Source organism: Pleurodeles waltl, unplaced genomic scaffold (assembly GCF_031143425.1).
Source record: "Pleurodeles waltl isolate 20211129_DDA unplaced genomic scaffold, aPleWal1.hap1.20221129 scaffold_69, whole genome shotgun sequence".
NCBI classification, from domain to species: Eukaryota; Metazoa; Chordata; class Amphibia; order Caudata; family Salamandridae; genus Pleurodeles; species Pleurodeles waltl.
Genome location: NW_027150390.1, coordinates 912,501 through 925,741, shown reverse-complemented (window position 1 = coordinate 925,741; position 13,241 = coordinate 912,501). Strand labels below are relative to the sequence as shown.

The 13,241-nt window shown below is 47.1% G+C and overlaps 4 non-coding genes across 4 annotated transcripts; all 4 read left to right on the top strand.

The window, feature by feature from the left end:
* Positions 1 to 247: 247 nt before the first annotated feature.
* TRNAT-CGU (transfer RNA threonine (anticodon CGU)) lies at positions 248 to 319 on the top strand. Its single transcript has one exon. It is a non-coding gene; the product is annotated as a tRNA-Thr (tRNA).
* Positions 320 to 2,468: 2,149 nt separating this feature from the next.
* Positions 2,469 to 2,540, top strand: TRNAG-UCC (transfer RNA glycine (anticodon UCC)). The gene has a single exon. It is a non-coding gene; the product is annotated as a tRNA-Gly (tRNA).
* A 7,288-nt stretch (positions 2,541 to 9,828) lies between these two features.
* TRNAT-CGU (transfer RNA threonine (anticodon CGU)) lies at positions 9,829 to 9,900 on the top strand. Its single transcript has one exon. It is a non-coding gene; the product is annotated as a tRNA-Thr (tRNA).
* A 2,149-nt stretch (positions 9,901 to 12,049) lies between these two features.
* TRNAG-UCC (transfer RNA glycine (anticodon UCC)) lies at positions 12,050 to 12,121 on the top strand. Its single transcript has one exon. It is a non-coding gene; the product is annotated as a tRNA-Gly (tRNA).
* The last annotated feature ends 1,120 nt before the right edge of the window (positions 12,122 to 13,241 follow it).

Sequence of the window (13,241 nt, the reverse complement as noted above, 5' to 3'; positions counted from 1 at the left end):
TCACAGAGAAGGAGCGGGTGGGGGTGCTTCTGTCTTGACAAAGGCGTGACATGGCTAGTGACTGAGAGGGCCTTGACTTTCCCCTATGACTGACTGTGAGAGGGGAAGGCGAAGATTTTCTGCACCCAGCATGCCTTGTGACATTCTTAGGCAAATGAGGTGAGAGCCCTGCCAGAATAGCTCCAGCGATCCCATGCCACTCCTCTGAAGGCTCCTGATCTGCATAACCACAGCATTTTGAGCAGGAAGCAGAGTGGCGCAGCGGAAGCGTGCTGGGCCCGTAACCCAGAGGTCGATGGATCGAAACCATCCTCTGCTAGCATGGATTGATTTTTTTTCTTGTGAGGACCACTCTCTCGTTTTCACGCTGCCAGAGCGGAAAACAGCAGGCTTGTGCCAGCTTTTTGTGGGAAGAGACTGCTCAACTATCGGTCTCTGCTCAAAGTCAGGGAGACATATGGTCAGAGAATCAACCCTACACTTCAAAGGAAATGATGCACAGTTATGACCATTAAAGAAAGATGGGACCCTCGCACTTCTTTCTGAGCCTGCTTGGAACGTTATTATTCCCTTTTTTTGTCCTGCTATTATCAATCTCCTGTGAATTTCGTGGAGCTGTTTTCTTTCTCTACCCTGCTGTTTTTCCCTTGCTGCCAATATATGCTTATTTCAATGATTTGAACTGCTGCTTTCCCTTTCTCCTTTTCTGCGCAGCTTTTGCATTGGTTTCAATCTCCAGTTCCTTAGCAGTTGCAAGAACTTTTTTCCTGATTTTCATGTTGGTCTGTAAACCAAAAATACCTCTGATACTGGTGCAATATAGTCATTGAACCCAGGGTTGTGATGTCTAGAGTTTAAAAAAAACATATTCCACGGAGAGTTGGTGGTATAGTGGTGAGCATAGCTGCCTTCCAAGCAGTTGACCCGGGTTAGATTCCTGGCCAACGCAGTGCTAATATTTATACATTAAGCAAGCTGTAGCTATTCTAACGCAATATGTTAAAAAAAAGAGAAGTATCTTGACCAGATTACTCAGCTATTAGATAAATAATAAACAAAGACATAGGCAGGCATCCTAAAAGCCCGGTCTGTGACTTTCTATGTCCTGAAATTTTTATATTTTACAAACAGCAGTCACCACTCACAACTGCTGGTAATAAATGGGCTGCAGGGGGGCAGGCAATGAAACGGCTAAGCCCTTCTGCCCGACCAGCCTTTAGAACTGCAGCATCTCTGCAGTAAAAAGTGTTTCAGGTCAATATCTCTCCCCTGGAAAAAATGTGCGAGACCCACCACCAATAAATGTGGCAAAAGTCCCCAACATTTTCTGCATATTTGTGCTCTTACCTGAAAGCAGCGCCACCTTGTAGTCATCGCAGGCAACTGCAGCATACAACCAAATTTATCCGAGAGCAAGGTGAAAGAAACCCAAGGGAACAGCCCCTGTCTGCAGCAGGAAGGTTGGCTGCTTCGAATGGACAGAACTTCCAGTCCTAAGTCCACTCACGTCCCGAACGCTCATACCGGGCAAGCCCTCACCGGGTGCACCTCTGGCTCCCAGGTAAGGCCAAAACCTGAGCATGGTAGCGCAGGATCACAGAGAAGGAGCGGGTGGGGGTGCTTCTGTCTTGACAAAGGCGTGACATGGCTAGTGACTGAGAGGGCCTTGACTTTCCCCTATGACTGACTGTGAGAGGGGAAGGCGAAGATTTTCTGCACCCAGCATGCCTTGTGACATTCTTAGGCAAATGAGGAGAGAGCCCTGCCAGAATAGCTCCAGCGATCCCATGCCACTCCTCTGAAGGCTCCTGATCTGCATAACCACAGCATTTTGAGCAGGAAGCAGAGTGGCGCAGCGGAAGCGTGCTGGGCCCACCCAGAGGTCGATGGATCGAAACCATCCTCTGCTAGCATGGATTGATTTTTTTTCTTGTGAGGACCACTCTATCGTTTCCACGCTGCCAGAGCGGAAAACAGCAGGCTTGTGCCAGCTTTTTGTGGGAAGAGACTGCTCAACTATCGGTCTCTGCTCAAAGTCAGGGAGACAGATGGTCAGAGAATCAACCCTACACTTAAAAGGAAATGATGCACAGTTATGACCATTAACGAAAGATGGGACCCTCGCACTTCTTTCTGAGCCTGCTTGGAACGTTATTATTCCCTTTTTTTGTCCTGCTATTATCAATCTCCTGTGAATTTCGTGGAGCTGTTTTCTTTCTCTACCCTGCTGTTTTTCCCTTGCTGCCAATATATGCTTATTTCAATGATTTGAACTGCTGCTTTCCGTTTCTCCTTTTCTGCGCAGCTTTTGCATTGGTTTCAATCTCCAGTTCCTTAGCAGTTGCAAGAACTTTTTTACTGATTTTCATGTTGGTCTGTAAACCAAAAATACCTCTGATACTGGTGCAATATAGTCATTGAACTCAGGGTTGTGATGTCTAGAGTTTAAAAAAAACATATGTCATGGAGCGTTGGTGGTATAGTGGTGAGCATAGCTGCCTTCCAAGCAGTTGACCCGGGTTCGATTCCCGGCCAACGCTGTGCTAATATTTATACATTAAGCAAGCTGTAGCTATTCTAACGCAATATGTTAAAAAAAAGAGAAATATCTTGACCAGATTACTCAGCTATTAGATAAATAATAAACAAAGACATAGGCAGGCATCCCAAAAGCTCCGTCTGCGAATTTCTATGTCCTGAAATTTTTATATTTTACATACAGCAGTCACCACTCACAACTGCTGGTAATAAATGGGCTGCAGGGGGGCAGGCAATGAAACGTCTAAGCCCTTCTGCCCGACCAGCCTTTAGAACTGCAGCATCTCTGCAGTAAAAAGTGTTTCAGGTCAATATCTCTCCCCTGGAAAACATGTGCGAGACCCACCACCGATAAATGTGGCAAAAGTCCCCAACATTTTCTGCATATTTGTGCTCTTACCTGAAAGCAGCGCCACCTTTTAGTCATCGCAGGCAACTGCAGCATACAATCAAATTTATCCGAGAGCAAGGTGAAAGAAACCCAAGGGAACAGCCCCTGTCTGCAGCAGGAAGGTTGGCTGCTTCGAATGGACAGAACTTCCAGTCCTAAGTCCACTCACGTCCCGAACGCTCATACCGGGCAAGCCCTCACCGGGTGCACCTCTGGCTCCCAGGTAAGGCCAAAACCTGAGCATGGTAGCGCAGGATCACAGAGAAGGAGCGGGTGGGGGTGCTTCTGTCTTGACAAAGGCGTGACATGGCTAGTGACTGAGAGGGCCTTGACTTTCCCCTATGACTGACTGTGAGAGGGGAAGGCGAAGATTTTCTGCACCCAGCATGCCTTGTGACATTCTTAGGCAAATGAGGTGAGAGCCCTGCCAGAATAGCTCCAGCGATCCCATGCCACTCCTCTGAAGGCTCCTGATCTGCATAACCACAGCATTTTGAGCAGGAAGCAGAGTGGCGCAGCGGAAGCGTGCTGGGCCCATAACCCAGAGGTCGATGTTTCGAAACCATCCTCTGCTAGCATGGATTGATTTTTTTTCTTGTGAGGACCACTCTCTCGTTTCCACGCTGCCAGAGCGGAAAACAGCAGGCTTGTGCCAGCTTTTTGTGGGAAGAGACTGCTCAACTATCGGTCTCTGCTCAAAGTCAGGGAGACAGATGGTCAGAGAATCAACCCTACACTTCAAAGGAAATGATGCACAGTTATGACCATTAACGAAAGATGGGACCCTCGCACTTCTTTCTGAGCCTGCTTGGAACGTTATTATTCCCTTTTTTTGTCCTGCTATTATCAATCTCCTGTGAATTTCGTAGAGATGTTTTCTTTCTCTACCCTGCTGTTTTTCCCTTGCTGCCAATATATGCTTATTTCAATGATTTGAACTGCTGCTTTCCCTTTCTCCTTTTCTGCGCAGCTTTTGCATTGGTTTCAATCTCCAGTTCCTTAGCAGTTGCAAGAACTGTTTTCCTGATTTTCATGTTGGTCTGTAAACCAAAAATACCTCTGATACTGGTGCAATATAGTCATTGAACTCAGGGTTGTGATGTCTAGAGTTTAAAAAAAACATATGCCACGGAGCGTTGGTGGTATAGTGGTGAGCATAGCTGCCTTCCAAGCAGTTGACCCGGGTTCGATTCCCAGCCAACGCAGTGCTAATATTTATACATTAAGGAAGCTTTAGCTATTCTAACGCAATATGTTAAAAAAAAGAGAAATAACTTGACCAGATTACTCAGCTATTAGATAAATAATAAACAAAGACATAGGCAGGCATCCCAAAAGCCCCGTCTGCGACTTTCTATGTCCTGAAATTTTTATATTTTACAAACAGCAGTCACCACTCACAACTGCTGGTAATAAATGGGCTGCAGGGGGGCAGGCAATGAAACGGCTAAGCCCTTCTGCCCGACCAGCCTTTAGAACTGCAGCATCTCTGCAGTAAAAAGTGTTTCAGGTCAATATCTCTCCCCTGGAAAAAATGTGCGAGACCCACCACCGATAAATGTGGCAAAAGTCCCCAACATTTTCTGCATATTTGTGCTCTTACCTGAAAGCAGCGCCACCTTGTAGTCATCGCAGGCAACTGCAGCATACAACCAAATTTATCCGAGAGCAAGGTGAAAGAAACCCAAGGGAACAGCCCCTGTCTGCAGCAGGAAGGTTGGCTGCTTCGAATGGACAGAACTTCCAGTCCTAAGTCCACTCACGTCCCGAACGCTCCCAAACGCTCATACCGGGAAAGCCCTCACCGGGTGCGCCTCTGGCTCCCAGGTAAGGCCAAAACCTGAGCATGGTAGCGCAGGATCACAGAGAAGGAGCGGGTGGGGGTGCTTCTGTCTTGACAAAGGCGTGACATGGCTAGTGACTGAGAGGGTCTTGACTTTCCCCTATGACTGACTGTGAGAGGGGAAGGCGAAGATTTTCTGCACCCAGCATGCCTTGTGACATTCTTAGGCAAATGAGGTGAGAGCCCTGCCAGAATAGCTCCAGCGATCCCATGCCACTCCTCTGAAGGCTCCTGATCTGCATAACCACAACATTTTGAACAAGAAGCAGAGTGGCGCAGCGGAAGCGTGCTGAGCCCATAACCCAGAGGTCGATGGATCGAAACCATCCTCTGCTAGCATGGATTGATTTTTTTTCTTGTGAGGACCACTCTCTCGTTTCCACGCTGCCAGAGCGGAAAACAGCAGGCTTGTGCCAGCTTTTTGTGGGAAGAGACTGCTCAACTATCGGTCTCTGCTCAAAGTCAGGGAGACAGATGGTCAGAGAATCAACCCTACACTTCAAAGGAAATGATGCACAGTTATGACCATTAAAGAAAGATGGGACCCTCGCACTTCTTTCTGAGCCTCCTTGGAACGTTATTATTCCCTTTTTTTGTCCTGCTATTATCAATCTCCTGTGAATTTCGTGGAGCTGTTTTCTTTCTCTACCCTGCTGTTTTTCCCTTGCTGCCAATATATGCTTATTTCAATGATTTGAACTGCTGCTTTCCCTTTCTCCTTTTCTGCGCAGCTTTTGCATTGGTTTCAATCTCCAGTTCCTTAGCAGTTGCAAGAACTTTTTTCCTGATTTTCATGTTGGTCTGTAAACCAAAAATACCTCTGATACTGGTGCAATATAGTCATTGAACTCAGGGTTGTGATGTCTAGAGTTTAAAAAAAACATATGCCATGGAGCGTTGGTGGTATAGTGGTGAGCATAGCTGCCTTCCAAGCAGTTGACTTGGGTTTGATTCCCGGCCAACGCAGTGCTAATATTTATACAATAAGCAAGCTGTAGCTATTCTAACGCAATATGTTAAAAAAAAGAGAAATATCTTGACCAGATTACTCAGCTATTAGATAAATAATAAACAAAGACATAGGCAGGCATCCCAAAAGTCCCGTCTGCGACTTTCTATGTCCTGAAATTTTTATATTTTACAAACAGCAGTCACCACTCACAACTGCTGGTAATAAATGGGCTGCAGGGGGGCAGGCAATGAAACGGCTAAGCCCTTCTGCCCGACCAGCCTTTAGAACTGCAGCATCTCTGCAGTAAAAAGTGTTTCAGGTCAATATCTCTCCCCTGGAAAAAATGTGCGAGACCCACCACCGATAAATGTGGCAAAAGTCGCCAACATTTTCTGCATATTTGTGCTCTTACCTGAAAGCAGCGCCACCTTGTAGTCATCGCAGGCAACTGCAGCATACAACCAAATTTATCCGAGAGCAAGGTGAAAGAAACCCAAGGGAACAGCCCCTGTCTGCATCAGGAAGGTTGGCTGCTTCGAATGGACAGAACTTCCAGTCCTAACTCCACTCACGTCCCGAACGCTCCCAAACGCTCATACCGGGCAAGCCCTCACCGGGTGCACCTCTGGCTCCCAGGTAAGGCCAAAACCTGAGCATGGTAGCGCAGGATCACAGAGAAGGAGCGGGTGGGGGTGCTTCTGTCTTGACAAAGGCGTGACATGGCTAGTGACTGAGAGGGCCTTGACTTTCCCCTATGAATGACTGTGAGAGGGGAAGGCGAAGATTTTCTGCACCCAGCATGCCTTGTGACATTCTTAGGCAAATGAGGTGAGAGCCCTGCCAGAATAGCTCCAGCGATCCCATGCCACTCCTCTGAAGGCTCCTGATCTGCATAACCACAGCATTTTGAGCAGGAAGCAGAGTGGCGCAGCGGAAGCGTGCTGGGCCCATAACCCAGAGGTCGATGGATCGAAACCATCCTCTGCTAGCATGGATTGATTTTTTTTCTTGTGAGGACCACTCTCTCGTTTCCACGCTGCCAGAGCGGAAAACAGCAGGCTTGTGCCAGCTTTTTGTGGGAAGAGACTGCTCAACTATCGGTCTCTGCTCAAAGTCAGGGAGACAGATGGTCAGAGAATCAACCCTACACTTCAAAGGAAATGATGCACAGTTATGACCATTAAAGAAAGATGGGACCCTCGCACTTCTTTCTGAGCCTGCTTGGAACGTTATTATTCCTTTTTTTTGTCCTGCTATTATCAATCTCCTGTGAATTTCGTGGAGCTGTTTTCTTTCTCTACCCTGCTGTTTTTCCCTTGCTGCCAATATGTGCTTATTTCAATGATTTGAACTGCTGCTTTCCCTTTCTCCTTTTCTGCGCAGCTTTTGCATTGGTTTCAATCTCCAGTTCCTTAGCAGTTGCAAGAACTTTTTTCCTGATTTTCATGTTGGTCTGTAAACCAAAAATACCTCTGATACTGGTGCAATATAGTCATTGAACTCAGGGTTGTGATGTCTAGAGTTTAATAAAAACATATGCCACGGAGCATTGGTGGTATAGTGGTGAGCATAGCTGCCTTCCAAGTAGTTGACCCGGGTTCGATTCCTGGCCAATGCAGTGCTAATATTTATACATTAAGCAAGCTGTAGCTATTCTAACGCAATATGTTAAAAAAAAGAGAAATATCTTGACCAGATTACTCAGCTATTAGATAAATAATAAACAAAGACATAGGCAGGCATCCTAAAAGCCCCGTCTGTGACTTTCTATGTCCTGAAATTTTTATATTTTACAAACAGCAGTCACCACTCACAACTGCTGGTAATAAATGGGCTGCAGGGGGGCAGGCAATGAAACGGCTAAGCCCTTCTGCCCGACCAGCCTTTAGAACTGCAGCATCTCTGCAGAAAAAAGTGTTTCAGGTCAATATCTCTCCCCTGGAAAAAATGTGCGAGACCCACCACCGATAAATGTGGCAAAAGTCCCCAACATTTTCTGCATATTTGTGCTCTTACCTGAAAGCAGCGCCACCTTGTAGTCATAGCAGGCAACTGCAGCATACAACCAAATTTATCCGAGAGCAAGGTGAAAGAAACCCAAGGGAACAGCCCCTGTCTGCAGCAGGAAGGTTGGCTGCTTCGAATGGACAGAACTTCCAGTCCTAAGTCCACTCACGTCCTGAACGCTCATACCGGGCAAGCCCTCACCGGGTGCACCTCTGGCTCCCAGGTAAGGCCAAAACCTGAGCATGGTAGCGCAGGATCACAGAGAAGGAGCGGGTGGGGGTGCTTCTGTCTTGACAAAGGCGTGACATGGCTAGTGACTGAGAGGGCCTTGACTTTCCCCTATGACTGACTGTGAGAGGGGAAGGCGAAGATTTTCTGCACCCAGCATGCCTTGTGACATTCTTAGGCAAATGAGGTGAGAGCCCTGCCAGAATAGCTCCAGCGATCCCATGCCACTCCTCTGAAGGCTCCTGATCTGCATAACCACAGCATTTTGAGCAGGAAGCGGAGTGGCGCAGCGGAAGCGTGCTGGGCCCATAACCCAGAGGTCGATGGATCGAAACCATCCTCTGCTAGCATGGATTGATTTTTTTTCTTGTGAGGACCACTCTCTCGTTTCCACGCTGCCAGAGCGGAAAACAGCAGGCTTGTGCCAGCTTTTTGTGGGAAGAGACTGCTCAACTATCGGTCTCTGCTCAAAGTCAGGGAGACAGATGGTCAGAGAATCAACCCTACACATCAAAGGAAATGATGCACAGTTATGACCATTAAAGAAAGATGGGACCCTTGCACTTCTTTCTGAGCCTGCTTGGAACGTTATTATTCCCTTTTTTTGTCCTGCTATTATCAATCTCCTGTGAATTTCGTGGAGCTGTTTTCTTTCTCTACCCTGCTGTTTTTCCCTTGCTGCCAATATATGCTTATTTCAATGATTTGAACTGCTGCTTTCCCTTTCTCCTTTTCTGCGCAGCTTTTGCATTGGTTTCAATCTCCAGTTCCTTAGCAGTTGCAAGAACTTTTTTCCTGATTTTCATGTTGGTCTGTAAACCAAAAATACCTCTGATACTGGTGCAATATAGTCATTGAACTCAGGGTTGTGATGTCTAGAGTTTAAAAAAAACATATGCCTCGGAGCGTTGGTGGTATAGTGGTGAGCATAGCTGACTTCCAAGCAGTTGACCCGGGTTCGATTCCTGGCCAACGCAGTGCTAATATTTATACATTAAGCAAGCTGTAGCTATTCTAACGCAATATGTTAAAAAAAAGAGAAATATCTTGACCAGATTACTCAGCTATTAGATAAATAATAAACAAAGACATAGGCAGGCATCCTAAAAGCCCCGTCTGTGACTTTCTATGTCCTGAAATTTTTATATTTTACAAACAGCAGTCACCACTCACAACTGCTGGTAATAAATGGGCTGCAGGGGGGCAGGCAATGAAACGGCTAAGCCCTTCTGCCCGACCAGCCTTTAGAACTGCAGCATCTCTGCAGTAAAAAGTGTTTCAGGTCAATATCTCTCCCCTGGAAAAAATGTGCGAGACCCACCACCGATAAATGTGGCAAAAGTCCCCAACATTTTCTGCATATTTGTGCTCTTACCTGAAAGCAGCGCCACCTTGTAGTCATCGCAGGCAACTGCAGCATACAACCAAATTTATCCGAGAGCAAGGTGAAAGAAACCCAAGGGAACAGCCCCTGTCTGCAGCAGGAAGGTTGGCTGCTTCGAATGGACAGAACTTCCAGTCCTAAGTCCACTCACGTCCCGAACGCTCATACCGGGCAAGCCCTCACCGGGTGCACCTCTGGCTCCCAGGTAAGGCCAAAACCTGAGCATGGTAGCGCAGGATCACAGAGAAGGAGCGGGTGGGGGTGCTTCTGTCTTGACAAAGGCGTGACATGGCTAGTGACTGAGAGGGCCTTGACTTTCCCCTATGACTGACTGTGAGAGGGGAAGGCGAAGATTTTCTGCACCCAGCATGCCTTGTGACATTCTTAGGCAAATGAGGTGAGAGCCCTGCCAGAATAGCTCCAGCGATCCCATGCCACTCCTCTGAAGGCTCCTGATCTGCATAACCACAGCATTTTGAGCAGGAAGCAGAGTGGCGCAGCGGAAGCGTGCTGGGCCCGTAACCCAGAGGTCGATGGATCGAAACCATCCTCTGCTAGCATGGATTGATTTTTTTTCTTGTGAGGACCACTCTCTCGTTTTCACGCTGCCAGAGCGGAAAACAGCAGGCTTGTGCCAGCTTTTTGTGGGAAGAGACTGCTCAACTATCGGTCTCTGCTCAAAGTCAGGGAGACATATGGTCAGAGAATCAACCCTACACTTCAAAGGAAATGATGCACAGTTATGACCATTAAAGAAAGATGGGACCCTCGCACTTCTTTCTGAGCCTGCTTGGAACGTTATTATTCCCTTTTTTTGTCCTGCTATTATCAATCTCCTGTGAATTTCGTGGAGCTGTTTTCTTTCTCTACCCTGCTGTTTTTCCCTTGCTGCCAATATATGCTTATTTCAATGATTTGAACTGCTGCTTTCCCTTTCTCCTTTTCTGCGCAGCTTTTGCATTGGTTTCAATCTCCAGTTCCTTAGCAGTTGCAAGAACTTTTTTCCTGATTTTCATGTTGGTCTGTAAACCAAAAATACCTCTGATTCTGGTGCAATATAGTCATTGAACCCAGGGTTGTGATGTCTAGAGTTTAAAAAAAACATATTCCACGGAGAGTTGGTGGTATAGTGGTGAGCATAGCTGCCTTCCAAGCAGTTGACCCGGGTTCGATTCCTGGCCAACGCAGTGCTAATATTTATACATTAAGCAAGCTGTAGCTATTCTAACGCAATATGTTAAAAAAAAGACAAGTATCTTGACCAGATTACTCAGCTATTAGATAAATAATAAACAAAGACATAGGCAGGCATCCTAAAAGCCCGGTCTGTGACTTTCTATGTCCTGAAATTTTTATATTTTACAAACAGCAGTCACCACTCACAACTGCTGGTAATAAATGGGCTGCAGGGGGGCAGGCAATGAAACGGCTAAGCCCTTCTGCCCGACCAGCCTTTAGAACTGCAGCATCTCTGCAGTAAAAAGTGTTTCAGGTCAATATCTCTCCCCTGGAAAAAATGTGCGAGACCCACCACCAATAAATGTGGCAAAAGTCCCCAACATTTTCTGCATATTTGTGCTCTTACCTGAAAGCAGCGCCACCTTGTAGTCATCGCAGGCAACTGCAGCATACAACCAAATTTATCCGAGAGCAAGGTGAAAGAAACCCAAGGGAACAGCCCCTGTCTGCAGCAGGAAGGTTGGCTGCTTCGAATGGACAGAACTTCCAGTCCTAAGTCCACTCACGTCCCGAACGCTCATACCGGGCAAGCCCTCACCGGGTGCACCTCTGGCTCCCAGGTAAGGCCAAAACCTGAGCATGGTAGCGCAGGATCACAGAGAAGGAGCGGGTGGGGGTGCTTCTGTCTTGACAAAGGCGTGACATGGCTAGTGACTGAGAGGGCCTTGACTTTCCCCTATGACTGACTGTGAGAGGGGAAGGCGAAGATTTTCTGCACCCAGCATGCCTTGTGACATTCTTAGGCAAATGAGGAGAGAGCCCTGCCAGAATAGCTCCAGCGATCCCATGCCACTCCTCTGAAGGCTCCTGATCTGCATAACCACAGCATTTTGAGCAGGAAGCAGAGTGGCGCAGCGGAAGCGTGCTGGGCCCACCCAGAGGTCGATGGATCGAAACCATCCTCTGCTAGCATGGATTGATTTTTTTTCTTGTGAGGACCACTCTATCGTTTCCACGCTGCCAGAGCGGAAAACAGCAGGCTTGTGCCAGCTTTTTGTGGGAAGAGACTGCTCAACTATCGGTCTCTGCTCAAAGTCAGGGAGACAGATGGTCAGAGAATCAACCCTACACTTAAAAGGAAATGATGCACAGTTATGACCATTAACGAAAGATGGGACCCTCGCACTTCTTTCTGAGCCTGCTTGGAACGTTATTATTCCCTTTTTTTGTCCTGCTATTATCAATCTCCTGTGAATTTCGTGGAGCTGTTTTCTTTCTCTACCCTGCTGTTTTTCCCTTGCTGCCAATATATGCTTATTTCAATGATTTGAACTGCTGCTTTCCGTTTCTCCTTTTCTGCGCAGCTTTTGCATTGGTTTCAATCTCCAGTTCCTTAGCAGTTGCAAGAACTTTTTTACTGATTTTCATGTTGGTCTGTAAACCAAAAATACCTCTGATACTGGTGCAATATAGTCATTGAACTCAGGGTTGTGATGTCTAGAGTTTAAAAAAAACATATGTCATGGAGCGTTGGTGGTATAGTGGTGAGCATAGCTGCCTTCCAAGCAGTTGACCCGGGTTCGATTCCCGGCCAACGCAGTGCTAATATTTATACATTAAGCAAGCTGTAGCTATTCTAACGCAATATGTTAAAAAAAAGAGAAATATCTTGACCAGATTACTCAGCTATTAGATAAATAATAAACAAAGACATAGGCAGGCATCCCAAAAGCTCCGTCTGCGAATTTCTGTGTCCTGAAATTTTTATATTTTACATACAGCAGTCACCACTCACAACTGCTGGTAATAAATGGGCTGCAGGGGGGCAGGCAATGAAACGTCTAAGCCCTTCTGCCCGACCAGCCTTTAGAACTGCAGCATCTCTGCAGTAAAAAGTGTTTCAGGTCAATATCTCTCCCCTGGAAAACATGTGCGAGACCCACCACCGATAAATGTGGCAAAAGTCCCCAACATTTTCTGCATATTTGTGCTCTTACCTGAAAGCAGCGCCACCTTTTAGTCATCGCAGGCAACTGCAGCATACAATCAAATTTATCCGAGAGCAAGGTGAAAGAAACCCAAGGGAACAGCCCCTGTCTGCACCAGGAAGGTTGGCTGCTTCGAATGGACAGAACTTCCAGTCCTAAGTCCACTCACGTCCCGAACGCTCCCAAACGCTCATACCGGGCAAGCCCTCACTGGGTGCACCCCTGGCTCCCAGGTAAGGCCAAAACCTGAGCATGGTAGCGCAGGATCACAGAGAAGGAGCGGGTGGGGGTGCTTCTGTCTTGACAAAGGCGTGACATGGCTAGTGACTGAGAGGGCCTTGACTTTCCCCTATAACTGACTGTGAGAGGGGAAGGCGAAGATTTTCTGCACCCAGCATGCCTTGTGACATTCTTAGGCAAATGAGGTGAGAGCCCTGCCAGAATAGCTCCAGCGATCCCATGCCACTCCTCTGAAGGCTCCTGATCTGCATAACCACAGCATTATGAACAGGAAGCAGATTGGCGCAGCGGAAGCGTGCTGGGCCCATAACCCAGAGGTTGATGGATCGAAACCATCCTCTGCTAGCATGGATTGATTTTTTTTCTTGTGAGGACCACTCTCTCGTTTCCACGCTGCCAGAGCGGAAAACAGCAGGCTTGTGCCAGCTTTTTGTGGGAAGAGACTGCTCAACTATCGGTCTCTGCTCAAAGTCAGGGAGACAGATGGTCAG